This window comes from Cryptomeria japonica, chromosome 7, assembly GCF_030272615.1.
Source record: "Cryptomeria japonica chromosome 7, Sugi_1.0, whole genome shotgun sequence".
Taxonomy (NCBI): Eukaryota; Viridiplantae; Streptophyta; class Pinopsida; order Cupressales; family Cupressaceae; genus Cryptomeria; species Cryptomeria japonica.
This window is the reverse complement of record NC_081411.1, coordinates 435,083,034-435,109,521: the sequence shown is the minus strand read 5'-3', so window position 1 is coordinate 435,109,521 and position 26,488 is coordinate 435,083,034.

Sequence of the window (26,488 nt, the reverse complement as noted above, 5' to 3'; positions counted from 1 at the left end):
GCTCATTCTACCAGAATGGAATATTGCTGATGCTCTGGTGCTGGATGCAGTGAGGAAAGAAACCAAACCCATGGAAGGGGTTACATTCAGTAAAGACAATGCTGCTCTAGTCATGTGGTCCCTTAAGAGAAATGAGGACAAGAAGGGTAAAGACACCATAGGGACAAGTCACATTGGTGGATTAATGGTTAAGAGAGTAGAGAGTACAGGGGTAGTAGAGGCCACTAGCACAGTGTTGGAGACTGCCAAATTTAGTGTTGCAGTAGCTGAGAAGGATGCTAAAGAAAAGGAAGCCCTCCAGCTCAAATTGGAAACAGTCTTGAAGGCTTATGACAGTGCCAAGGAGGAAATAAGAGGCAAGGAGAGTATTATTGCCAGATTGCAGAGCCAATTAGTAGGACAACGTCAACAAGGTGAGTCCTCAACATTAATGATCACCTCTTCTCCTGCAAGACCTCCACCTACTAGCCCCATTATTGAGCTCCCACCATCTCCTGCACCTTCCAGCTCTCAGATGATAGAGATAACTCCCCAAGAATTGGAGAGTCTTAAGCAAACCCAGGCCTATTATGCAAGGAAGTATGAAGAAAAGATTAAGGCCACAGTCTCCAGTTTTGCAGACACTATAAATGCTTCACTCCTTCACAATAGTGTAGGAAAAGTCATGGAGATATGCACTGAGTTGAGAAGAGATAAGGCCATCTTGACACCCATTTTTGACCGATGGAGGCCTAGGGAGCAGGATTTGGAGTTCATGTGTGTTTCCTGTGATGAAGCAAGGGCCAATCCCATTATAAAGGCTACTTCTGATGTTGCTAAAGTTTTAATGCAATTAGTTGCAGATGTAGACAATATGGACAGGAAAGTCAATTTGTGCAAAAAGGAATACAATGATCAAGTTTTTGAGTTGCTTCCAGGAATTTTTGCCAATCCAGACCAGCTGAAAGACAAACAGGTATGGCTCAGTGAGATAGATGCAAAGTTGTCAGCAAGGGTCAAAGGAATCATTGATCTCGATGACACCTCATTCTTTGTTCTAACCATACAGGAAATAGAAAGAATTAAATCACACTACAGTTTTCTTAACTCAGAAGTCAACAAACTGAGGAATTCTTGGAAAGGGTTGACTAAGGTTAAAAGTGATGTGATTAATTTTGTATGGCCGACCGAGGAGTCATATAGTGAGTGGGGAGTTAAATATTCCACTCGTGATCCGGAGCAGTTAGAGAACGTCCCTGAAGAGCCAGAGGAGGTTGCAACTGAACAACCCGTCCAACAGACTGCTGAAGAAGCTGAAAAGAGCGTTTAACTGAAATTGTAACTTCTTCAATTTTTGAAGTAATTGTAACAAACTTTCCTCGAGAAGTCCGAAGCTTTGTGCATCCATATTGTTATAAATGGATACCGGGACTAGAGAGAAGGGGATCACAAAATTTTTGTAAGAAAACGCTGCAGAAATATTCTCTGCGCTTTTCCAAAGATTAATGGAGAATCAGACTTTTGTTGAATTTTTTCAAATGAATATCAATATACAGGCCATCAATTTTGAGTAAAGCTTTGCGTCGTCTTCAAACTTGTCCTTAAGTTTATTTACTTTGTTTCATTCAGAATAGTCTAGGATTTTTCTGTTTGAATGGAATTGTAAGGCAATCTCAGTATGGGTGTTTCCAACTTTTCTCTTTAGGAGGGAAATTAAATATGCACAACCACTCTACCAGTAAATACTTTAGGAGAAACTTTGAATTTGAGGACCATAGTTTATTTTGAAGTGATTAGATCCTTGTTGATGTTAGGCACTTACAGGGATAAGTGGAAGCCGAGTTGATGGGAGGTATAGAGATACCTCATTTCAGGAGTTTTATTTGAGTTTGGGTGACTCTGTAGCCTTGGATAAAGCACTGGTATTAATCTGAGGCCTTTATTGCATTCTTTGTCGATCAAATATGTTGAAATTGAGTATTGTTTCCCCCTTTGTTTTCAATTGTTTTTCAAGGTGAATAAATCCACTGGTTTTTTGGACTGGTTTGCTGTGGATTTGTTGCTTAAGAGTGTGGATTTAATTCACAGAAGGTATACCCACCTGGGCTCAAGGAAAGGTCCGAAGTGTAGAAGGTCTAACCAAACCTTGTCATATGTTGTCTCTAGAAATCCCTTTCTCCATGATGTCTCTTCGGCAGTCATTTTAGGTTGTATTATTTTGAGGGCATTGAAGAGGAATCAGATTTTGAGAACAACAAGTACTACTAGGATAAAGTGCCATATGATATATATAAGCACTAGGACAAAAACTAGCACTTTGTGATAAACAGGGAATGCCACTAGGATTGACATAATTGATTTTCTTGACTGTAAGAGGACTTAACTATGCTAGAGTCATGAGAGAGATTCCTGTTGACTCAGAGTTTATGAGCAGAGGTGAAATTCAAGGATAGAGAAGTAGTGGAGGCTATGGGATTGCGATACATTATGTATGTGCCTGAGTTTCAGGTGAACATGGGATTGCTGACTGCATTAGCTGAGAGATGCCACTCAGAGACATGCACATTTCATTTATTGATGGTGAGATGATAGTCACCTTAGAGGATGTATACAAGATACTAAGGATACCGATCGATGGGGAGCTAGTTCCTTACGATCGAGAGGGAGAAGAGGATGCATTAAGATGAGTGTTTCTGTTAGGATTCCCAAAGATACTGAAAGAGGGGGGGGTGAATCAATATCTAACCGGTATGAAGTTTTTCTTAACTTAAAACATGTAACGCATATCAGTACTATGTACTGGTAAACAAAAAGTAATGCAATAAATAGAGATAACATCAACCACATGAAAAGAACACCATAACACAATAGTTTAACGAGGAAAATCAGTGTGGGAAAAACCTCGATGGGATTTGTGACCCACAATATTCACTTATTGGCCAATAAGAGAATATTACTGCTACAATAGGGGCCTGCACATGCAGGAAGGCCAAGTTCTTAGAGCTCACTGCTCAATTACAAAATGGGAAGTCTCACTGACTTACAAAATGGATTATGCAAATCCAATGTCTTGTACTTCTTAAAAATAACATCTACTATGCCAGATCCAGTACCGGTTTTAGCTCTACTTTATACATAAACCCTTAACCTATAATTCGCATAGTAGGTCTGCCTTATTTCACCTATATACTTCCTTACAAAATGTTCTATAATGATCTCATACATATATGAGTCATTTTACAACTTGCCAAGTCGGCTTATAATGATTTTACAATTAATTACAAAATATATTATAAACAAAATTCCTATCGGCTTGGGTGCCGGTATACTTCCTTTCACTGTCGGTGTTCTATGTGCTGGTGTAGAGTCTATCATTGTTGGTGTTGATAAATTGTCTTGTTGGTGTCATAGGATTGCAAGGTTTCCATCAATGACAAAACCTTCAATCACCTACAATATATCATTGGAGTGTGCATTTGCCAACAGTTTCAAGACCAAGGACTGGAGATGAGGGTGAGACATGTGGCCTAGGACACCATGATAGCTATAGGATTGGCACTACCATTAGTGCTAGCAGGAGTGATCAGTGGGTTCCTTTGTCTGGATAGGGTGACATGAGGGTTGGATGTGGGATGGGGGAGGACTCTCAAGACAACTAAGGGACACTGAGCAGGAGAGAGATCAGGCCATTCAGCGCTATACAAAGGCTGAGACAACACTGAGGGTAGGGAGATAGGCAACAGAGGACATAGGGGCCATATACACCTATATTCTATGGGTATGGGAGGATATAGCTTACTAGAGAGACCTGTACTATAGAGTGGTACCACCAGATCAACGGGCTAGGAGCTTCCGGAGACCATCACAGACTGCGATGACCTCTGGAGGGAGAGACAAGAGACAGGCATCTAGAGGTGGGGTCATGGGTCCTCTACCACCACTAGATAGAGGGGGCAGGAGAGATGATCCTGGGGCGGCTCCTTCTAGGGCTCAAACTCCATTGAGGCTAGCCGGCTCTGAGGGAGGGAGTTCATCATAGCCTTAGAGGGCTCCCTATGTATCAGTTTTGTACCATTTTGTATGATGATGTAGACACCTTCGGGTGATTGTAGCCATATGATTTTGACATCATTGTATCATGACACTTATGATTTTGATATATATATGAGATGATTCATTTTTGTGGTAGCTATATGCATGTGTACCTATGTGATGTATGTTTCTATGTGATGCTAATGATATGGATGCAAATATGTATATGATGAAATGAAATATTTTTGTTCTTTTATGTTTTTAATATGTTATGCCAATGAAAATGTGAATGTAAATGTATGAAATGTAGATGAATATGATAATGCAAATAACTATTTACTATTGGCATTATGTGAACTGGTATGAGGACATAATGACATTGTATGTTGTCATTGATGTCAATATGCTGAAGAGGTGAGAACTGGCATATGAGAGAATCGGTATAACATTGTGAATCGACATGTGTGCCAAAGTGAAGTGGTGTGCTTGATCAAAGGTGAACCGACATATGGTTATGGAAACCGACACATGGAAGTGTTGTATGACTAATGGTTGGTAGTCTCAACTTTAGGGTTTACGGTTGAAGCGCTTCAAACCTGTGTGGCTCAACCGGTGACTTTGTGCGATGAGTTAGCATGATAACAAAGAACAAATCATATTGCCATGTAAGCCTTGTGTGCGTGAAGGATCTTGCATGAAGAAGATCTTGCCTATCTATCTTGGGAATGTGCAAAGACTATAAAATGGTGATAATGTGTGATGGGTTATTAGCCGCCATGAAATCAGTGGAAAATGAATGATGGAGATTAATGAAGTATGCTCAATGGTTAGGATTGAACCATTTGAATTCCTTAACCTATTAGGTTTAGGGTTTAGGGTTTATGCTACCGACCTAACTATTTTTCCTATAAGGTCGATGTTGTGACTCTTTCTAGGATTGTTGGCAAAAGTTGTGTGTGAGTATCCAAGAGAAGGGATACGTGATTCCTGCCAGACCAAAAGGAGAGAAGTGATACCTACAGAGTGTAAGTGCAGAAGGTAAAGAGGAGCTTAAGCGGATCTGCATTGGCATTGAGTGTTGTTACCAGATCATTGTAATATGTGTTGATCTCTAACCACCTCAACAGTTGGAAAATCCCTTAACAGGGTAGCCTTAACCAGCTTGTTGTAAATCCTTTAACAGGGTAACTCAAAGCTACTAAGTTCGAAGTCCTTTAGCTATTGAGTTTTTGAAATCCTCTAACAAGGTAACCTTTAACAGGGTTTAACCCTTAATTGGGTATCGTAGCCATCCCTTAACCAGGTGATCTCTAACAGGATCGGTTCCTAGCAAAACTTATTGTAATGTCTCTAACCGGACAAGGCTCCTAATAGAGCTGACTTCCAAAGAGTTCAAAAATAGCTTGTGGGTATTCATCCCCACCGTGGTTTTTCCCAGTTGGGTTTCCACGTGAAAAATATGTATGTCATGTGTGATGCTTTTATCTTGTGATGCTTTGCTATTGTTTGTCAAGCATATGATGGTTCTGTGTTTTATGCCTGTCAATAAAACATGTTGAACTAGCTCTTATTATGATCCGATGATAGATCATTTGTTTCTGCATAAGGGTGAAATGGTAGTGTAGTCTCGAGTTGAGTGAAAATCTAAGTGAGTAACCGGTTAATGCTTGTCTCAGACATTCTTAGCTTTACCGGTTGCACTCTATTTCAAACTGGTATCACTGTTTGCCAGTCTTTTGAAGTGTTTGTTGTCAAACTGGTTTTGGACTATATTTTTGTTTGTACTGATTCACCCCCCCTCTCAGTATTGGTTTGGTACTATTCACTCATCATTGAGTTATCAATTGGTATCAGAGCATCCTCCAGGTCCTCTGAGTTATAAGATTAACTGCTTGAGGTAAAGATCCTAGTCAAATGATGAAGAGGGAAGGTCCAAAGTTTAATAGGAAAAATTTCAGTATATGGAAAGATGGGATGAAGATATACATCAGAAGAATGGGTGCTCAACACTAGAGCTATGTTGAGAATGTCTATGTTGCCCCTACCGATACTCTCACCAATGACCAAAAGAGAGAGATATAGGAAAATGGGCAAGTAATGGAAGCCCTAATTAGTAGTTTATTTGACATTGAGTTTATTGATGTTCAGGACAAGGTAAATCCCAAAGAGGTATGGGATACTCTTGAAAATATCTATGGCGGTGATGAGAAAGTAAAAAAGGCTAAGGAAGAAAGCCTGAGAGGGAAGTTTAAAGATATGCGGATGGTTGAAGGTGAGACCATTCAACAGTATGGAATAAGAATCAAAACCATTGTTGGAGATATCAAGAGTGTAGGTGGTAAAATAGAAGACTCCACTGTGGTAAGAAAAGTCCTGAGATCCCTATTCCTGATCTATGCAATAAGGGTTGCTACTATTTAGGAGCTGAGATCAATAGACAAGCCTAAGGTATCCTTGGACTCCATCAGAGCAAAGTTGACAGCCTATGAGCTAAATAGTTTTGATGGCAGTGTTCAAAAGACTGAACCAACTCTTAAAGCATCTGTTGTACCATCTAGGAAAGGAAAAGAAGCTAGCACTAGTGGTGAACCAAGATAGAGCAGAGAAATGGATGATGAGGAGATTTTGATGTCATTTGAAGCTCTCCTTGCCAGGAAACTTCCTAAAGGAACCAGCAAATACAAAGGTAAGCTTCCTTTGAAATGCTTTTCTTGCAACTAGATAGGACATATTGCTGTAAACTATCCTAATGGCGACAACAAGGACAAACTGGAAAGGTTTAAGAAATTCAAAGGAGGAAACTAGAGAAATTGTTTTGTGGGAGTTGATGAAGGTGTCATAGATGAAGAATCAGAGGATGAAGAAAATGAAGATATTGTGTTTGTTGCTGTCAAAGAAGATGTGTCAGACAAGAAGGCTCTTGTCTCCAGGTTTGATAATTCCAATGAGTGGATCATTGACAGTGTCTGTTCTCACCATATGACTGGTGACCGAAGTAAGTTTCTATCCTTGGAGGAGTATGATGGTGGTGTGGTTTGCTTTGGAAATGATGCACCATGCATGGTCAAAGGAAGAGGGTCCATCTCTCTGAATGGAAAGAATAGTGCTGACAATGTGTACTAGGTTGATGGTCTCAGACACAACCTTATGAGTGTTGCCCAACTAAATGACAATGGCCTCACTCTAGAATTCAAGAATGGAGTTTGCAGAATCAAAGGAAAAGATGGTGAATTGGTGGCCACCGGCATGCAGACCAAAGGTAACCTATTTCATCTGAATGCAAGTATATGTACATGTCTTATGGCTAAATTTGATGATAGCTAGAAATGGCATAGGAGACTCTGCCATATAAACTTTGATAATATTGTGAAGGCTTTTAAGATCAAGGCAGTTAGAGGGTTTTCGGTACTAAGCAAACTGGATAATACCTTGTGCAGAGAGTGTCAACTGGGGAAAATGTCTTCCTTAACCTTTAGAGGTAAATCTTTCACTGCTGACAACTTGCTTGATCTTGCGCATACTGATTTGTGTGGTCCTATGAAAACTAGGAGTGTGCAGGGTGATAGGTACTTCATGATTCTCACTAATGACTACTCAAGAATGATGTGGGTCACATTCTTGAAAGACAAGTCTGAAGCCTTTGTAAAATTTAAAGCTTTCAGAGCATTAGTGGAGAAGGAAAGCAAAAAAAGGATCAAGTGCCTGAGAACTGATCAAGGAGGGGAATTCACTTCCGGTGAATTCAACAAGTACTGTGTAGAACATGGCATCAAGAGGCAATTGTCTACCCCCTGGACTCCATAGCAGAATGGCCTGGCATAGAGGAATAACCAGACTATGGTTGAAGTAGCTAGAACCATGTTGATTCAAGGAAAGGTAGCTCACACCTTTTGGAGAGAAGCGGTGAGCACTGCAGTCTACACAATGAACTGGGTACTCATCAAGAAAGGTAAGGATAAAACTCCTTATGAGTATTGGACCGGTAAGACACTTGTGGTTAGCTACTTTAGGGTGTTTGGTAGCAAATGTTACATCAAGAGAAGTGAACACCAGAGCAAATTTGATGTGAAATGTGATGAGGGAATATTCCTAGGATATTCCACCAAGAGAAAAGCTCTCAAGTGTTTCAACAATAGGACTCAAAGAATTGTGGAAAGCATCAATGTAAGAGTTGATGAAACCTCTGAGAAAACTGAGGAAACTGGTAGTGAGCAAGCGGTAAGTGAACCGGTTGCAACCTTTTGGGAACCGGTTGTCAGTCAACCAAGTACCAGTAATAGTGTTCCTACACCAGCAGATGTAGATGTTGATACTGATGGAGATGAGGATGAAGAAGAAAAGCAAGAGGAATCTACCAAGACCATTCCTTGGTATGTCAAGCTGAATCATGATCCTAAGTAGATCATAGGAGATTAGGATGCAGGAATCCTTACAAGAAGAAAAGTCAGAGAAAACTCATATATGATCTCTGAATTCGAGCCTAAAACATTCAAAGAGGCACATAAAGATGAAGACTGGATCAAGGCAATGGAAGAGGAACTTGACCAGATAGAGAAAATTGGTACATGGTCCTTGGTACCCAGACCGGAGCACAAAAATGTCATTGGTACCAAATGGGTCTTCATAAATAAGCTGAATGAGGATGGCATAGTGATTAGAAACAAAGCCAGACTGGTGTGCAAAGGATATGCCCAAGAAGAAGGAGAAGACTATGGAGAAACCTTTGCTCCTGTAGCCAGATTGGAAGGAGTTCGTATGCTTCTTGCATATGCAACTTTTAAAGGCTTCAAAGTATATCAAATGGATGTAAAATTTGCATTCCTAAATGATGTACTTGAAGAGGAGGTGTATATAGAGCAACTAGATCGGTTTGCCCTATCTGAAGACAGTGACATGGTGTGTAGGCTACATAAAGCCTTATATGGTCTAAAGCAAGCACCTAGAGCATGGTATGAATGCCTACATTCCCATCTTGTGAAGATTGGATTTGAGAGAACAAGTGAAGATAGCAATATCTACTTAAAGTCTGAAGGAGATCAGATCCTGATCTATGAGGTATTTGTTGATGAAATTATCTTTGGTGGAGATGACAAGATGAGTCATGAATTTGCAGATGAGATGAAGGAAGAGTTTGAGATGTCACTCATAGGGGAGATTAAGTTCTTCATTGGACTGTAGATCCAACAGATGAGAGATGGAATCTTTATCACTCAATCCAAGTATGTCAAAGAGGTGTTGAAGACCTTTGGCATGGAAGATAGCAAACCGGTTGGTACACCGATGGCGATCGGTTGTAAACTATCCAAAAAGGATGACTCAGTATTGGTTGATGAGAAGGAATATCGATCAATGATTGGTAAATTGCATTATGTAGTGCATAGAAAACTAGATATTGCACATGCATTAGCATTACTACAAGGTTCTAGAAAAGTCCAAGAGAATCCCACTTGGTTGCAGTCAAGCGGATTCTTAGGTATATAAAGGGAACTGTTGACTATGGATTGTGGTATCCAAATAGCAAGGATCTCAACTTGAAAGTGTTCACAGATGCTGATTGGGTTGGTAATGCAGATGATCAGAAGAGCACAACCAGTGGTGCATTCTTCCTTAGTGGTAGACTAGTCTCATGGATGAGTAAGAAGCAGAGTTGTATCTCTCAGTCTACAGCGGAAGCAGAGTATGTTGCAACCTTCATGAACTGCACTCAGACAATTTGGATGAAGCATGTATTAAATGGCTTCAAAGTTCCTATATCTGAACCGGTAAGTATATTTTGTGACAATACTAGTGCAATTAATATCCCCAAGAATCCGGTTTTACATTCTAGAACGAAGCACTTTGAGATTAAGTATCATTTCTTAAGGGAAAAGGTTCAGAACAAAAAGATTGCATTGGAACATGTTTCCAGTAAGGAGCAGTTAGTAGACATATTCACCAAGCCTCTCCCAAAGACTACATTTATATACTTAAGAGGTGAATTAGGAGTACTACCCCTTCAGGAGGTGAACTAAAGATATATGCTCCACATCAGTTAAATTTTTCTTCAGGATTGATGTGTTGAAGGATGCTACTCCTCAGAGGGAGCAGCATAATGGAACAGGGAAGCTTGTGCCTCCACTTTGTCATTATTGTCAAAGGGGGAGAAGATGTGAAGCATAGAACATATCTGAAGAAATTAGGGGAGAAGATGTGAAGCAGAGAGATATCTTTGTATATTCCCATCAATGACAAAGGGGGAGATTGTTGGCATTATGTGAACCGGTATGAGGACATAATGACATTGTATGTTGTCATTGATGTCAATATGCTGAAGAGGTGAGAACCAGCATATGAGAGAACCAGTATAACATTGTGAACCGACATGTGTGCCAAAGTGAAGCGGTGTGCTTGATTAAAGGTGAACGATTATGGGAACCGGCACATGGAAGCGTTGTGTGACTATCGGTTGGTAGTCTCAACTTTAGGGTTTTCGTTTGAAGTGCTTCAAACCTATGTGACTCAACCGGTGACTTTGTGCGATGAGTTAGCATGATAACAAAGAACATATCATGTTGCCATGTAAGCTTTGTGTGCGTGAAGGATCTTGCATGAAGAAGATCTTGCCTATCTATCTTGGGAATGTGCGAAGACTCTAAAACGGTGATAACGTGTGATGGGTTATCAGCCGCCATGAAATCGGTGGAAAATGAATGATGGAGATTAATGTAGTACGCTCAATGGTTAGGATTGAACCATTTGAATTCCTTAACCTATTAGGTTTAGGGTTTAGGGTTTATGCTACCAACCTAAATTTTTTTCCTATAAGTTCGATGTTGTGACTCTTTCTAGGGTTGTTGGCAAAAGTTGTGTGTGAGTATCCAAGAGAAGGGATACGTGATTCTTGCCAGACCAAAAGGAGAGAAGTGATACTTGTAGAGTGTAAGTGTAGAAGGTAAAGAGGAGCTTAAGTGGATCCGCATTGGCATTGAGTGCTATTACCAGATCATTGTAATACCTGTTGATCTCTAACCACCTCAACAGTTCGAAAATCCCTTAACAGGGTAGCCTTAACCAACTTGTTGTAAATCCTTTAATAGGGTAACTCAAAGCTACTGAGTTTGAAGTCCTTTAGCTATTGAGTTCTTGAAATCCTCTAACAAGGTAACCTTTAACAGGGTTTAACCCTTAATTGGGTATTGTAGCCATCCCTTAACCGGGTGATCTCTAACAGGATCGGTTCCTAGCAGAACCTATTGTAATGTCTCTAACTAGACAAGGCTCCTAACAGAGCGGACTTCCAAAGAGTTCAAAAACAGCTTGTGGGTATTCATCACCACTGTGGTTTTTCCCAGTTGGGTTTCCACGTGAAAAATATGTGTGTCATGTGTGATGCTTTGCTATTGTTTTTCAAGCATATGATGGTTCTATGTTTTATGCCTGTCAATAAAACATGTTGAACTAGCTGTTATTATGATCTGATGATAGATCACCTGTTTATGCATAAGGGTGAAATGGTAGTGTAGTCTTGAGTTGAGTGAAAAGCTAAGTGAGTAACTAGTTAATGCTTTTCTTAGACATTCTTAGCTTTACCGGTTGCACTCTTTCTCAAACCGGTATCACTGTTTACTAGTCTTTTGAAGTGTTTGTTGTCAAACCGGTTTTGGATTGTATTTTTGTCTGTACTGATTCACCCCCCCCTTAGTACTGGTTTGGTACTATTCACTCATCATTGATTTATCATTTACATGATGAGAATTTAAAATTTTCTAACATGTGTTGTGTGCAGGATGTGATGCAATTGTGATATCTATATGTATGTATGAATTGCTTAATATGTGGTAGTGCAGGTGAAAACTACATGAAATGCATATATTTTTGGCATGTCATTATACTCAGTCATGTGATAGCAAGCTACACAGACTCAAGAAGGATGATGGAGGTCAATCAAGAAAGGGGGGTGGAAGATAGAAGATATGGAAGTGAAAGAGCTTCTTGTGCGTTATCATCATTGAGCTTTATTATGATAAATAGGTTATGACAATCAAGGTATATGTTCGACCTAGAAAGTCATTGTACCCATTTTCATGGAGATCAGACAGTTGCAAACAAGGAATGCCCCAGTTCATACTAGACTCTCAGTGTCCTCATATCCTTGGACAAGTCATAGCATTACTAAGTGACAATCCACATACAACAAAGAAAAATAGGTGACGATACCCCATCCTCACCTTTCTAGTCAAAGACATCCTAGAGATTAAATCTCTAGTTAGAGACATCTCGAAAAAGCTAAAAGATATGTTACCAGAAAGATAAAATCAAAATAAAATCAAGACTCAACACCAACATCCATTGTAGTCCTCAAGTTTAGTGTCTCTTGTCACTTGTATAAGTCTATTTGATTATGGCCACAATGTTTTCGTTCACAAAAGGATAGATAGCATTGAACCATAATGTTGTTTGAGTCTGTTGAAAGATTTTATTTTTTGAAGCCCGTTGTTGCTACTGTGTCTCATCTGAAACTGACTGAGTCCATGAAACCGATACTTTATTGCGGAGAAAATGAAACTTTATTGCAGATTGGGGATGCAAGTGTTGCTTTATTGTGAATTGTGCATGGATAGACTGAAGAAAACTGGAAGAAACTGTACTCCTCGAAACATGTGATGCTCTTAGTTCCACACCCATCACTAGATGTAGGATTTTCCTTAGCCACAAATAGGAGCTGATTTATTATGGATAGAAAGGGGTGAAAAGGAATCTTTATTATGAATGACTAACCAATCTTAGGAAGATCAATAACAAGCCATGATGGTAATGTGTAAAGTTTATTATGGATGGATAGGTTGTGAGTGTGTGCAAAAGTGAAAGGATGAAAGTGAATCCTAAAGGAGGGAGGAGCAATGTCTCTACACATGGTGTCGGTGACCCGATTTTCACCATAGTACTTGCCCAGGGTGCCACCGAAGTGGTTTTCACCATTGGACGAAATGCTTTTTTCTTTACTTTTTTGATTTTTCAAATTTTATTTTGTGTCACAAGGCACCTGTTTTCCAGGTTTTCACCAACTAACGATTTTTTATTTTTATGATTTTTTTTGTATTTTTGTATTTTTGTATTTTTTAAAATTTTTTTGTACTTTTGAATTAGGATATTCTAAAAAGCTACGCGTAAAACCTGTGAAGGTGCATGTTATTGATAGGATCCTCCAAAGTTTTGCCCTCTGGTGTTGAAAGCTGGTATGCATCGGATCCATAGACTGCTGTGATGACATAAGGACCAAGCCAATTTGGTTTGAACTTGCCCTTCTCTCTGTCTTGCTGATTTTTAGGATTTTCTCTAGGAACTAAGTCACCTACCTTAAATGTGTGAGGATTTACCTTATGATTGTAGTTGCAATGTTCCTTGACAAAATGATATGTATCTCAAGTGACTATCTTCCTTGATAAAGGAACTAAGAAATAATTACTAGTGTGTGGACTACATAGGCCCATATGCGTGTCACCTAAAGAAGTTTGGGCATCCTTGATAACAAAGTCCTCCGAGGAAGCTCCATTAAAGGTCCATGATGTATCACCAGAAGGGAAAGGATGTGCGGAACAAGTGGATGAGTTATGAAGGTTTATGATTGTGAAAAAAAGTAAAAGTAGGATAGCATGATGGAGACGTAGGACCAATAAATATGTTTTTTGACTTAAAATTGTAGAACTTTTGCCCCTAGTTATTTTGGTATTAGGGGAGATCATCTCTTGCTCTTTTTCTTATATAGGACTTTTATCCTTGACCTTGATTTTTGCAGAGTCCAATAGCTTTTGATTTTGATTTAGACTGAAGGACTTTTCTTTATTTTTGACTATTAGATTTTTCTTTTCAAGGCTTGATTTTTGATCCCCAATTAGTAAGGGCTTTTCTGATTCTTAATGATCCAAGTATTGAAGTGGAGTGGAAATGGAATGAATGGATGAAATGGTAAAGCTATGTGAGTTCTTGAGAGGGTTGTTAATACTCTCAATATATTCTTCACTAGAACCACTCATAGGACTATTGATATCAAGAGTTGTTTGCACCACTAGAGGATATTTGCATTCAGACTTAGTAGCCACAACACTAGGTGGTTCATACCCAATTCCTTGCAAATTATTTGTAGATTGTTCTTGTCGACTGAATGTCTTAGGAGATAGTGGGAGTTGATCAACAAGAAAGATATAATCACCACATCCCATGTCTTTAATCTTGAATTTTTCTTTTAGCTCTGTTTGTTTGGATGTAGAAGCTTTCAATGATTCTGGATCCACATAGGCTGATGAAGGAACAACCTCTTGATTGACTGGGATTGTTATTTCTGATCTAGGTCATATATTGTTGCAATATATGAATGGATTTGGGTCAGCTTTGATGGTCACTTCAACTCCATTGTGTGGAAACTTGATACATCGATGATATGTAGGTGGTACTGGGCTCATCTCATGAATCTATGGATGTCCTAGCAATATGTTGTATGTGAGCTCTAGATCAAGGAGCTGACAAACCATGTCTTTTGTAACTGGCCCAACTCTGAGAGGTAAGGTGATTGTGCCCTTGGTTGAGCGCTCTTCATCATCATATGCCTTGATGGTAATTTTTTTTGTAGAATTCACAGCCTTTTCAGAATATCCCAATTGTTTAATACTGCTCAATGTACAAATGTTCATACCTACTCCTCCATCTATCAGGACTCGTTTTATTTGGTGTTTGTGTAGGAAGGCTTCAATGTGTAAAGGTGCATTATATGGTTGGCTTATAGAGGCATTGTCAGCTTTAGTGAATGTAAGAGAATGTGGAATGGAAAGGTATCCCACCATGGCTTGAAACTGGTCCACGTTCAGATCGGTGGGGACAATAGTGTCTCTCAAAGTTTTGTCAAGAATGGCTTTATGTGCAGGGGATATGGGTAAGAGCTTAGGGATGGAGATAACTGTGGGTGTTCTCCCTAATAGACCATACTCAGGTTTGGTTGATGAGGAAGTGGTGGTTTTAGTTGGAGCACCTTGCAGGGTGACTTTACCTCGACGAGTTGTGACATTACTTTTGGAGGAAGATTCAAAAGAAGGTCCAATGCCTTTTAGGACAACCTTGGGTCTTTGGGTATAATTTTTAGACATTTTGTCCTTTATGATAATGGTAGAGACACAATTGTCCATTGAAATGTGATTAACAGTTGAATCATAGTTATAGGATGCTCTTGTATAGTTTATTTGCTCATCTGTGGCTTTGGATTTTCCCTTGTCATGTTTTGGGAATGGTTCTTTAAACATTTCATGTTCTTGGTTAGATGAGTGTCCCTCGATCTCAATGTCACCTCTATCAATAAGATCTTGTATAATGTTCTTCAAACGATGGCAATTTCCTATTTTATGTCCTTTGCTCTTGTGATATTCACAGTATTCATCGTCATTCCACCAATTTGGTTTGACCTTTGGCTCATATGGAGGCATATCTAGAATTGTTATTATTTTGTTTGCCACTAGCTTCTTGAAAGCTAACTCAAGTGGTTCTCCCAATGGGGTGTATTTCCTTCATGGCTTTGAATTTGTTTGAGTATTCACTTGATTGTTTGTAGAGCTTGATCCAGAAAAATGATTTTGGGTCATACTATATTGGCATCAACAACACCATCATTGACTATGTTCTTGTTTTTATTCCAAACTATTGGCTTGTCTTTTCCTTTAAAGTCCTCTTTGTTTTGTTTGAATATCTTAATTACTCCTTGTTCAATTAGGACCTTCTCTATTGCTAAGCCTTTTTCAATGATGTCCTTGAAGGTAGATAAACAATCTTTTCTCAAGTCATAACCAATGTCGTTGTTGACATTCTGGGTGAACATTTCTACCATTTGTTTTTGTGGAATTTCACAAAAGCATCTGCTGGCTAGATTTCTCCATCTTTGTAAAAATGATGAAAAAGATTCTCTGTCCTTTTGCTTGGTGTTGCACAGAGTGGTGACTAATATATATGTCTCTATATTGTATGAAAAATGTTGGATAAATGCCTCTGCTAAGTCACCCCATGACTTGGTTCCACGTGGGAGTTGGGAAAACCATTCCATAGCTTGATCACCTAAGCTCTATGGGAATAATCTCATCAAATATTTCTCTTCTGCTACTACCTCAATGCAAGATGTGAAAAAATGTCTTATATGTATCTTAGGATCTCCTTTGCCTATATACTTATCAAACTTAGGTGTCACAAAGTGTGTAGGAAAAGGAGGCATTGGAATGCTTTTGTCAAATGGATAGGGACTTATGTCTCTCATTGTGTAAGTTGGTTTCGGTGTATTTATGTCCTCCATTTTCTTTTGTAAGCCCTTAATTTGCTGTTCCAAATTGTTCTTAGGTGGAGACCGACTCCTTGGACCATGCCCCATGCCTGAGCCACCGGGTGGGGGTAGAGCATACTACATATATGGATGATATTGATCATACACATGTTCATATGGAGGAGGTCTATAATGATGCTATGTATAAGGACCATTGTATATAGAGGCATGATGAGGAATAGAATATCTAATTTGTCCATGTATACCATACTCTACAGGCATGTCATGAGTTTGTTCTAGTGTGTTGCCCCCAAATTTGATGCGGGGTTTCCTTGTGTCTAAATTTTGAGCATGCCTTTGGATATCCATTTTCTTTGGTGGTTGGTCCTTAGCATTGGTATGTGATTGAGTATATTTTTCTGCATAAGACTTCCATAATGGTCTGCAAAGGTGAGTATCATATGCCTAACCATGTGTATGTGGGACCTTGGGCTTTTGAAAGAAAGATGATGGTGACTCCAGCACAAAATGTGGTCCCCTATTAGCTCCACCATTAGGCCTCCTATGATCCATGTTTAGGTGAGGTTGTTGCAAAGGTCGATTTTCCATTATTTGAGACATATCAAAATCATGAGGTATCTTGGTTCCACTCTATGCCATCACTTGTAAGAAATATTGTCTATCTCTCCTCATTATTTCCTCAACCTAACGATTAAAATGGGGATCCATAATGGAGTCTTCCACTTCTATTGAATGTACAAAAAAGTTGTCCATATTGTCATTGTATGTATCATTGTTGTTTCTAGTGTCCATGTTCTCAATATTTGGAATGTTTCTATAGGCATCCATGTCAGGTAATGTGGTATGATCAGAATTGAAAAAGACCTCATTGTCATAATCATAGGCACTCATGTTTGTAGACTCTTGAGCCTCTTTATCTTCTCTCCTAGATTTTTGGGAACGGGTTTCAACCATGAACTAGGTATTGACCAAGATGTGTGAGACTAGATAAAAATGGAAAGAATATGGAATACCAAGAGTTGGATGGAATGTAAATGAATATGAAGTGTACTTGCAATGTCCAAAGTGTAAGACCAAGTATGTATGTAGTAGAATAGGTGTGGCTTCCAAAGAGATGATAGTTTCTCTTGATGAGGTAAGTTGACCTTGACTCTAAGTAAGACCAAATGAGACCCAAAGGTGATAGACCTTGATGAGGGACCACTTAGCAAAATGTTGTTGTATGTATTGTGTTGACAAAGCAAGTTGAGGACAAGCAAGTGACCTTTTGACTCAGGTTTAGACAAATGTGAATGTAATGCAAGGTATAAAGCAATGATGAACTTTGTGAGACCCAAAGATAGGTTGAATGCTAGATGAAAACCCAGAGAAATAGCTTAGGAAGCTCAAGAATTCTGAAACTAATTGTCCTTGTTTGCTGGATTGTAAGTTTTTCCAATTTGTGATGTTGCTTGTTGTGACCAAATCTGAATTTGTGACCCTTTTTCGTGACAAGAGGACACAATGTTGATGAGGACGCAATGTTTGCAAGTGTTTAGACTCAAAATGATTCAAAGAAAAGTGTGTTGTTTGATGTAAAAATGTTTTGCATACACTTGAAGACACAAAAGACACAATGTTTTGATGTTTGATCTTTGAATGTTTGAATGTTTAAATGAAGACAAGCACAATTCCTAAGGTTGGCTAGGACAATATTTGTTGATCCCACATGGGATTTCCCCCGAGGCTACACTATTCAGAGTGGATACTTAGATGTTTGACCCCACTGGCTCCACCCTTAGTACTCACTTCTCCGACGCAGCCAAACATCAGTCCCCATGAAAACTCCCCATGGCAAAATTTGTATCTCTACTAGAACCGTATGTGTGTGGGCCGCTCTAGAGGTCCAACATCCTACCCCAACAACTAGAAGGATTTTGGCTTTCTAAAACAAAAAGGTGCTAGTAAGGGCATTTGCTCATGTGGCCATACATGCGACACTTTCAGCTCTGTAAATACAGAAGGCTCCCAGCTGGTAGGGGTTACACCCTACAACTGATCAAATAAATTTTATCAAATGGGTTTATGGGGAGACATAGTGTCGGTATGAACTAATCAACACACGTTACCCATGGCTTTCACCATGGATACAATTATTTATAGTGGTTTGGAAAAGGATGGTTTTTCCTCACTACCACTTGGGTCGTTCTCTCTTCACTAGTAGTCCTAATGACCACACGGGGAGACAGGCCCTCTAGAGATTAAACAAAAAGAGCCTATTTCTCAAGACACAAAAGACACTGGTTCAATTTTAGTGCACCAATTGAGGTGTTTGGTAATCTATTAAAATAAAGGAAGAAATGAAAATCAAAAGAAGACCCTTGCCAAAATTCTACAACAAAGATTTGTTAGTAGTTTTTCAATAATACCCCTCCTACAAGCACACAAGTTAGGTAAATTTTAGATCCAAAAGACTTTGTGAAATAGGGGGCCTTCAACAATTCATTTTTTGACAAATTCAAAGATGTGATTTTCCATGAGTTCTTTTGCATCATAAAAAAATAGGAAAACCTATAAAATTTCAAGATATTTTTCAGAAATGTAAGAAAATCCAAACAATTTGCTAATTTTCTTCAAAACTTAATTTTTTATGAAAAATCATAACAAATTCATATAAATTGCACAATTGATCCCAAAAATTTGCAATTTTTATTGGACACTCCTGATAGCCTTCCAAACCTGCATAAAAAAATTCTTGAAAAAATTCCTAGAAGTTTGTGCGATATGATCATGTAGATGTCTAAAACTGGTCAACGCTTACGGAATCATACTTTAACATTTGCGCATTGCCTTATTTTAGGGTTTTTGCGTCGCATTAACATTTCTCCTATGATTCGCACTTGGTCTTTATCATTTGCGAGCATCGAGTCTTTCTTCTGCATTCTTCATTTTCCTCGCTTTCGATTTTGGTCTTGTCGATAACAATCTTCAGTCATGATTTTGATTGATCTTATCTTGTCACATCAATGTGTGTGCTCATTTGTCATATTTGGACATTGTCAATCCTAATTAGAGTTTTGTCCTCTTATCAATCTTGTCATCTGGCGATCGATTTGTCATCTATCGTTGTTGTTTTCAATCTTATCATCATGCGATCGATTTGTCATCGATCATTGTCATTTTCAATCTTGTCGTCTTGTGATTGATTTGTCATCGGTTGTCGTCATTTTCAATCTCGTTGTTTTGCAATCTATTTTGTCATCGATCCTCGTCCTTGTCAATCTCGTCAATTTTGTGATTGATTTGTCATCGATCGTCGTCTTTCTCAATCATGTCAATTTGGATCAATTAGTCATTGTTCCTTGTCAATTGGCGCATTTATCAGTCAAATCATTTATCAAGTCAAAATCATGATCAAATCAAATCGATATCAATTATCCTTTATCAAGACCTAATTGTCATTCTTGCATTTTCTAATTCATCTTCTAGGGTTTCATGATTTATTCATTTAACCTTGTTTGTCATTTCTCCCTCTAGGTTAAATAATTTATTTATTTATCCTAAGTCTTTGTGTCACAATTAAATGTTTATTTAATTGGCTAACTAATTCCTCCCTTTTTGTGAATTAATTAATAAATGAAAAATTGTTAATTAATTCACTTAATTCCTAATTTCCTAATTTTCTAAATTTCTTAATTCCTAATTTCATCAATTTTCTAATTTCCTAATTTCTAATTCATCTAATTTCAATTTTCTCCTATATTTCTCCTAATTTCATGGGAATGACATAGCAAATTTGTCATAATTTGTCATAATTGTCAATCAATCAATTTTGACATAGAAATTTGTCATAATTTTGTCAAAATTATCAATCAATCAATTTTGCATAGAAAGTGCAAATTTGTCATAATTTGTCATGTTTGTCATTCTTGATTTGCAATTTCTATTCAAATCTTTTAATGCTAATCTTGTCATTTCTCCAATTTATCTATAAATTGGATGAATTTCTTCAATGAAGGCCCCTAATCCCTGGTCGAATCAATCACGCTTCTAGTATTCTTGCGCTATCATCTTGTCTACTTGCTTTCACATCATGCTTATGCACTAGTAGGTGAGATCCACAAACAAAGCTATTTGAAGGAGAAAGAAGGACAATGGAGCCACATGAAGGAGACATTCAAGTTTGCAATGGTTTGCGTTTGAATTGATGTCTTGTTTTCATGTCTTTATTGAGTGTTTTTAGGATTGTTATCATTGCAATTGAGTTTTCGTGATTGAACTAGGCTATTGTTTATATTGCTTTGATGATTTCTGAATTCCTATATACATTAATTGGTGAACCCGACGTGAACTAACCCCCTAACCATACTTTTGAGTGCTTTTGAGTTGATTTGCAGGTGAAAAACCCAAGAAATAGGGTAATGCAGGGCTTTTTGAGAACTTTTGTGCCTATGTAAGAGCAATCTGTGCCCGTGTCAAGCATTCTGCGCCTGTGTCAAGGAATTGTACACCTGTGTCAAAGGGATCTGTGCCTATGTTACTGCATTCTGCGCCTATGTCACTACAATCTGTGCCTGTGTAAGGCCAGAAACAGAGGTAAAAGGCACTGTTTTTACTTGCAAATTGTTTTGTTTTGCATTCTGTTTCTACTTTTTGGTTTTTTGGTACTGATTCTTTGTGCAGCACCTTGGTATTACGCATGGCAAAGACAAAAATGAAACTACTAACACATTTTATGTAGGTTCGATAGTCAAAGACTAAGCAAATTAAACTTCTGACTTGGTGGTTTTGTAGGATGCCTTATACTCCAACTAAACCTTGTGTTTGTAATTCATAATTAGGCACCTAATTTTGATTGCTAAGTAGGATGGAATGAACATATGTTTGCTTTGATTGTTGAGTTTGACATTGGAGTAGGAGAGTATGCTCTCATCCTTCTTAGGGTGATCAGAAATCCAGATCTTTGATACCATTCTCATGTTTTGATTGTGTGTTACCTTTAGAGGGCCTGCCTTCCCGACCATTTGCTTTCTTTTGCAAGCAAGTGACAATCATGAGAAGGGAATGACCCAAAGTGAGTAAGGCTAGAATACCTTGGCATTCTAACTCACTATAAACAAATACCTGATGAGCGAAAGCTTTGAAGGAAGGGTTACGTGGGAATTGTAGTTACTTGGGAAGTGATGACCCTTGGACTCTTTCTCATATCAACACCTAAGTAGGGCCTCAAGGTCTAAATCATGCTTGCGTGACTACATTTGTTTGGTATCTTGGTGGGCTTAATGTCTCAATCACGCTTGCGTGACACCAAGGAGTAACACTTAACAGAAATCCTGACTAAACACCTTGTATTTAGAGGCCAAAAATCCTTCTAGTTGCTTGAGAAGGACAAGTTTGGATACTTGGAAGAGATACTAAGTTTGCCATGGGGAGATTTCCATGGGGACTGATGCTTGGCTACCCTGAGAAGTGAGTGCCATGGAGGGGAGCCCGTGGGGTCAAGCATCTATGTATTCTCCTTGAATCTCATAATGAGTCTACCTCTCAAGTACCTACTGCCCTTGCCATCCATAAGAAATGTGTGAATGAGTATGATTGTCTTGAGTCTAAGTTAAAATATCTTGTCTTCTTTACTTGTCAAAAGTTGAGTTGTGTCTCATTTCGAAAAACAAGACAAATTGATTCAAAACAAGGTTAAACACAAGAGTATTTCATTCAACAAAGTTCAAAACACCTTCAAACATGGTTGTCAAACATTTTTCAAAATCTTGTCTCAACATTCATGTCACTTAGATTTAGGTTCATCCTAGGTTTGCATTTTGCAAATTCATTGTCAATTACCAAGGTTAAGTTTCACCTAGGTCATACTCCTTTGCATATCAATAAGGGTCATCCATTTTGCATGTGTCCTCTTGCATTAGAGTAATACCATTTCATAATTCAAACTTAGGTTGACATTGTCATACATTTGCATTTGCATACCCTAGGTTTCTTCATTAAGCTTAGTTCATTATCATATCATATTAGGGTCACTTGCATAGTAATTGTCCCTTAGCATATAATGTCAAAACTAGGTTTTGTCATACTTGAGTAATCCAGATCTTTGATAAACCCTAAGTCATTGTTAGGAGGTCTAGACCTTATCAAACCTTTTCTCTTTTTGTCATCAATGTCATTTGGTCAAACCTAGCTTAGTATCCAAGCATATAGGGGAGACATTGTCATTTTGTCCTTTGAGGTCTAGACATCATTTCAATTTCCTAAGGGTCTCATTTTTAGAATTGCATTCATAAGTTTGTCAAAATCTTGAAAAAAGAACAAAAACATAGGTTGCATTCTTGCCATAGATTGCATTTCCGTCTATTTAGTTTGCATTTAGTTGCATATCATACATCATCCTTGAAAAAAAAAAAATCCAAAAATATTGCATTTGCATAGTGACATGTTTGTTGAAATGAGGTCTCAACCTTCTTACGAAGCCATGTCATCACAATTGAGCAATCAATCATGTCAATCCAATCTCTACATGTCTCAGAACTTGGATCAAACTTATCATGATGATGTAAATGTCCAAATACAAAAACTAGAGGAGAAACTAGCTCAAGAAGAGGAGATATTGGAGCAAAGAGTGAAAAACATTGAGAAGAATAGATCACAAATGTCCAAAATGTTTCAAAAATTTCCAGGTCGAAATCCAAAGATTGAGCCAATTGATGTAAGATCTCTTCTTGAACGATTAGACATACCAGCTCTCCTCTCCCAAATAGAGATGATGAAACAATTTCAAGAAAGGAGACAACATAAATTTCAACATTATGTGCCTCCACAACAAGAACAAGAAGGTGTTTACTATCAATCAGATTTTCAACCAAAACAACCAATTGTTCAACATATACAACCAATACAACCAATGGTCCAATTTCAACAATATGTCCAACCAACTATACAATGTCCACAAATGGTTCAACCAATGGTGTAATATCAATGTCAACAACCACAACCAAACATTCAAAAACAAAGGTTGCAGCACACACCAACCCAAGTTTCAAACATGTCAGAACAATTGAACCAAGTCCAATATAAAAACATGACATTAGATTAGAACCAAATTCTTTCCAAACAAGTTCAAATTCTAGATATAACTATGTCAAAACCTTGAAAGAAAGGTGGCTTTATTGCAATGATCTTAAGGAAACTACCAAGTGAGTTCTTTGAGGAAGATCAAGATAATACACTTATGTCTAGCAATGCCTCATCCCCCCATAACCAAATTGACTCTCTAGTGGCATCTATCCCTATACCTCTAGAAGTTTCACAAGAACCTTCCATTTTGTCCTCATCAAACAATACACCCAAGGATGCAATTATCCAAGAGCTATCCATAATTGATTGCCAAGATAATCTAATTCATGATGCACATCCTTGTCATGTTTCAGAAATACAAGACCCAATGCTACCATGTACTTTATTGCCATTACCTATTTTAGAGGGCCCCATTCGAAGTCCCTCTTCCTCATGTTCAAGCATTGATTCCTTGCTAGAATCCATCACAAATGTTCAAAGTGAATTTATTTCATGCCAAAGCATTGATTCCTTGCCAAAATCCCCCATGCATATCCAAAGTCCAACCCCATGTCAAGAGGATAATTTAGAGCATGAAGAAATGAGTCCTAAAGAACATCAAGATCAAGATCCTAAAACCTTATCATCCCATCCAATTGTTGACCAGGACCCCATGTTCCCAGACACTCATGATGATTCCCCTATTCTTGTCCATCCTATCCAAAGTCCTATTGACACTCCATTCCCCAAGCAAGCTCAAGATATCCCAGTCCATCCAATCCCAAACGATCCCCTTCCATTTCATGAAAAAAATGTCCTTTCAAATCCTATTGGCATTCCACTTCCTAAGAAAGATCAAGATATCCCTTCCATCCTTTCCAATGATCCCATTAAAAGTCAAGAGCAAAGCACCTTTAAAGAGGATTCCAATGATCTTCCTCCTTGTCAAGATCAAATTATTCCTTTAAATCCTCCACAAGATCCATTTGTTCCTCCATCTCCTTGTCTTAATGCTCCATATACACTCCAAGATCGTATTTCTTGTGATGATCCCATTATTCCTCCCATTCCATCTCTTGAAGAGCCTGTCATTGAACCATGTCCATAACACAATCCTAGTCCCCCTCATGATCCTAATCCCACTCATGATTCTAACGTGTCAGTGCAAGATGTTCATGAACCCTCAACATGCATAATGGGTTCTTCCACTTTGGTGCAACCCGATCCACTTCAAGATCTCATTATTTCTCTCATCTCATATCCACCTCATAATGGACTTGTGTCTTCTTCCCAAAGAAAAGAATATCCTAAAAGTCAAGATATTCATAAAGGCAAAGGAGTAGATCTCCATAAGCAAGAATCCCTTCATGTCAAAGAAGATCTTAAGGGTCATGTCTACACAACTCACTCTCCAGACATTGGTATCCCTCCATCAAAATCAAAACATACACCTTCCCCATCATACTTTCCATCCATCTTAAGTCCTTATATTCCTTCGTCCTCTATGCAAGGTTAGCAAAGGCACACATCCTTGAGTAAATTTCATCAATCCAAAAGAAGTCCACTTCATTCCTATCCATCCATGCATTCCTTTCCCCCTCCAAGCAATTTGGATGCCAAGTATAAATGCCATAAGTCTAGCAATCCACATGTATTCAAGGATCAACATGTCCAATATAATTGACATGTCAAAACAAAGAACAATATGATCTATAGAGAAAAAGAAATATCCAAAAGGCCACAAAGGCCCACTGAGAAAAATAAAGCAAAGTAAAAATGTATATGGGTTCCTAAATCCCTTGTGAAAGCAATGCACTCCAAGGAACCACAAAAGCATGAAAAATCAAAAACCATGTGGATCCCTAAGCAGCTCCTTGAAGCACAAAAGCCTAGAGAAAAATCCAACTTGGCATCCAATTGCTATTCCTCCATCCAAATCTCTCAAATTTGTTCCTCCATCACCTCCTTCTTCCATTTTGGGCCCTTATGTCCACAAATCCCCAACTATTCCTTCATCAAAATCTCCATATCCAAAACCCATTTTTTCTCCATCAGTCCATCACCCCTCAAGGTGTGTGCCAATTTCAATCTTACCAACATTTCCATCCACTCAAGCACAATTCTTCCAATACCCTATCTATTATCCAATGCATATTTTCCATCCTTCGATCCCTTTGATCCAATCCTTTGCATAAATCCTCGCCTTAGTTTCATCTTATTTTCCATGTCCTTATCCTACCAACGTCTTTAAGCATGCTTTTAAAGGTCATGGTCCATTTTTTTTCAAGGCTACTATCCAAACAAAAAGACACTTGAGTCCTTCTTCCATCCCCTATCATGTGTCCATCTTCTATTGAAAAAGTCAAAATAAAAAAAAAATTGAAAAAAAAAAATTGAAAAAAAAAAAGAAAAAGAAAAAAAAAAAGTAAAGCAAAAATAATTCGGCCATTGGTGAAAACCTGGCAAACAGGTGCCTTGGGCAAGTACCGTGATGAAAAAATTGGCAAACAGGTGTCATGCGTAATCTATGAACTTCTTGCATACCACACTTGGGGGCAGGTTTCCTCCTTCATATCCTATTGCCCTTCATTATCCTATCATACCTTGTCATACCCCTTCATATCCTATTGTCCCTCATGTCCAGTTTCCCTTTCCACCTTTGATCTTGGCAAGGCTGAAGATCATCATGAGCATCATGCATCTTGTTTGTATCTTTTAGTCCATCATAGCTTTTGGTCTTCATCCATTTGCTTATTACAACCTTTCATCCATATTCCCTGTCTTATTGCAACTTTCTGCCACTATCCTGTATCCTATCCCGACCTTCAGTCCATGTCCCTTATCCATTCTTGGTCTTGCTTATCCTATCCATATCTTATCACTATCCATACACTCTTTTTCATTCCTTGATCTTGATCTAACATAAGGATGCAAAATTTAAACATGGTTTCAAAAACCTCTTGACATGTCCCTCATGCCATGTCACTGCTTTACATTGTCATATCCAGTCTCTTGTCCCATCACACCATAGCCCTTGAAAATTGCATCCATATTGTCTCCATGATAAAAGGCCTTTGTCTTCCCTCCATCCACCAACATTTCAAAAAACCTATTTATTCACCTATCATATTCCTTGCCTTGCTA